General features: G+C 33.7%; 1 non-coding gene across 1 annotated transcript; it reads right to left on the bottom strand.

The window, feature by feature from the left end:
- Positions 1 to 1,978: 1,978 nt before the first annotated feature.
- Positions 1,979 to 2,085, bottom strand: LOC128039544 (small nucleolar RNA R71). The gene has a single exon (XR_008194044.1). It is a non-coding gene; the product is annotated as a small nucleolar RNA R71 (small nucleolar RNA).
- Positions 2,086 to 3,478: the final 1,393 nt, after the last annotated feature.

Here is a 3,478-nt window from a genome sequence, read left to right as displayed (position 1 = left end):
TTTTGAATTGACAATAATTCTTTTATTATTAATTATATTATTCAATTGACATTAGAATAATAATTTATTAGTATTATTATGTGATAATAAAAAATAATATTAATTAATATGATAATATATTAATGTGAAATTAATTAATTTGTTATCTTAAAATATAACATGATATATTATTAATTAAGTAATTAATTATAAATATAAAACAAATTGAATGTAATTGGATAAATAAATAATAATAAAATTCAAGTTCTTTTAAATAATAAATATTTTATATATATGATTTTATTGTAAATACAATAACAATTAATAATGTTAAAATTAATATTTTTAAAATTAATAAAATTAAATGTGTGTGATTAACATTATATATATAAAAGATAATACAATGAATTGATAATCTAATTTATAGTGTATAAATTTATTTATTCTTAGTTTATCTCGAGAGATTTGATTTGTGGAGACAATCAAATTTGTGGATTTGCATTCATTCTTAATACAATTTAGGCTTTTTCTTTAACTCTATATTGTCTACTCATTTAACATGTTTTTTCTTTCTACCGATTCTATATTGCTTTATGAAAATCATGAGGAACTAATCCTTCTATGGGAGAATAGCGAGTGGGTGTATGATCTTTTAACTATTTTATAAGGTTACTCAACGGATCAGCTGTTTGAGAAAGGAAGAATCTAAACCCTAGGCTTGACAACCCTAGGAAGTTATCAATGTGAGAATTAACCCAAAATTGGTATGGCCTATCCGTGAACACCTTCACCTGAAGCTGGTCTAGACTATGAGGTCGTAAGATAAGTACTCATTGCTAACTCGTTATTTGAGTGGAAGATTGGAAGATCCTGCTGGGATAACGACTAGTTGATTAACGAGAAACCTGAAGCGACAGTTAATGTGGATTACCGAAGCGAGCTAATCACCCATAATCAGATTTGATTTATTTCATCTTTCGATCTCTTGATTTTTAGTTCTTTATTTATTATATTTTATTCTTTTTAAAAACTCCTTTTATTATTTTTTTGTACTATAACCGATTTAAAGTACAAATTAAATATTTTAGTGTTTAGGTTAAAATCAATCTAGCACTAGCCTCCATTGGGCACGATTCTAGGAGTACTTACCTACTCCGTTGTAACTATATTACAACTGGACCCGTATACTTGCGGATACTACCTCATCGATATATCTTTTACTACAGTATTCACATTCTAGATGTTAGTACGTCCAGAGGCGGTCGAGTTGTTGGCCCTGTTGCCGGGGAGGCAATGTCACTATTTTGATTTTAATTTTTGCACTTCAAAGAATAATTAAGATATTTTTAGGTTGTAGATATGATTTTTAATTTTTATTGTTACTATTTTTCTCTTTTTGGGTGTAGTGTATGACTTGTAGTAGGGGAACACCTATAGATCCAATTATAGATCCAATGAGAATAATTGAAGTAATCGTCGATAGCAACAACAACAAATGCAAGATCCACCACTACCTTCTGTAGGTAATGTACCACGCGAGAATCTGCTGTTCGACGATGCTAACGATAAAACCTTAGGAGATCCACCACCAACACCACCACAGTTACCCGCAACCTTACACATGGCTCGTAACGAGAGAACCCTAAGGGATTACACATTACCAAGTTTGGACATGGTTTAGGAGAGCATAACGAGGCCGACTATTACAACTAATAAATTTGAGATTAACTTGGCAATGATTCAAATGATCCAGAATAATTTGTAATTTAGGGGCACAATGACAAATGATCTGAATCAACACTTAAATAGTTTCTCCAACTTTGTGATACTTTTAAGTATAATGGAGTCACTGATGACCCTATTCGTCTCCAGTTATTCCCCTTTTCTTTGATTGATAACACCTTTTCATAGTTAGACTCTCAGGCACCAGGATCTATACTTACATGGGATGAGCTCACTGGAAAGTTTTTACATAATTCTTCCCTATTAGTAAAGCGATGCAACTAGAAGAGAAATTGCTATTTTTAGACAAATAGAAGGAGAAAGTTTTCATGAGGCTTGGGAACGTTTTAAAACGTTGATTCAGAAATGCCTGCACCATGTATTCCTTGAGAGGACGCGATTGCATGTATTCTATAATGGGTTGGATGCGAATGGAAGATCAAGACTAGACGGAGCAACATGAGGAGCCCTTATGAACAGAATGTACGAGGTTGCGTACAAAATCATTGAGAACATGGCGTTGAACTCCTGTCAGTGGCCCATTGAATGATTTACATATGGCCAGGAAACCGCTACGATAAAAGTTATCCAAGAAGATAACAAGTATCAACAGTTAGTGGATAGACTTAACCGTATTGAACCTGCTAATAATACACTGTCTATGTATGGAAGAGACAAACCACTCTTCCACTACATCAATAGTCCTACTAAGTATGTGAATTATGTCATAAATAGAGGTGGAAACCCTTATTCAAATACTTACAATCTCGGTTGGAGAGATCACCTGAACTTGAGATGGGGGCAAAACCAAGGAGGAGGTAATAGCTTGAATCAAGCTAAAAACACTAATTATCAACCTCATTATTTGTAGAAACCTCAGGATGGGGCCAACCCAAGTGACCATACTGTATGTGGTCAACGTCTAGATAGAATTGAAGGGGAGATGTAGTCAATGATAATTGATGCAAAGCAAGTGCAATATGAGTGCACTAATTCAAGAAGGACATTGACTAAACTCGAAGATAAAATTGGCCAATTGATAAGCATGATGGGCGACAACAAAAGACAAATTGCCATAGGTATTGCCAACAATAGATAAAATAATCCTCTTACGGAAGGAAAGGAGCACGTGACATCAATAGTGCTCCAATCGGGCGAAGTACTGAGCAGTCTAGAAAATCCTACTCCGGAGGTAAATATGGAGAATATTGATGATCTTCAAAAGAAACCCCTAGAGGCTGAAGATGAACCGGAGTCAGAGGAGGTAATTGCATCGGCAACTGAGCCAGAAAAAGTAATAACTAAAGATGCTGCCGTTGAAAAAATTCCATTCCCTTCAAGATTAGAAGAATAAAAAAAGTGGGATGAGGATCAATTGTAAGTTTTCTAAACTTGTTTAAAATATTAAATGTTAACCTGCCTTTAATTGAGCTAATTGAGAAAGTTCCTAAGTACACCAAGTTTTTAAAGGAAATTATGTCTAGGCATAGGAAAATTCAAGTAGGTGTAACACCCCTAACCCATATCCGTCGCCGGAATAGGGTTATAGAGCATTACTAGAGTTTACATTTCAAAACTATCAAAAATATAATTCATTTACTTCAAAACATCAATCGTAGCAAATTTCATCAATAACATACACATTGCCCCTTGTACGAGCCCTCGAGGCCCTAAAAACATATTTAGAAATAAATCGGGACTAAATAAAAAATATTTAGAAATTTTTGGGAAAAGATGAAAATTTTCAAACAGCAGGGGTCACACGGCCGTGTGCCCT

This window comes from Gossypium raimondii, chromosome 2, assembly GCF_025698545.1.
Source record: "Gossypium raimondii isolate GPD5lz chromosome 2, ASM2569854v1, whole genome shotgun sequence".
Taxonomy (NCBI): Eukaryota; Viridiplantae; Streptophyta; class Magnoliopsida; order Malvales; family Malvaceae; genus Gossypium; species Gossypium raimondii.
This window is presented reverse-complemented; position numbering and strand designations above follow the sequence as displayed.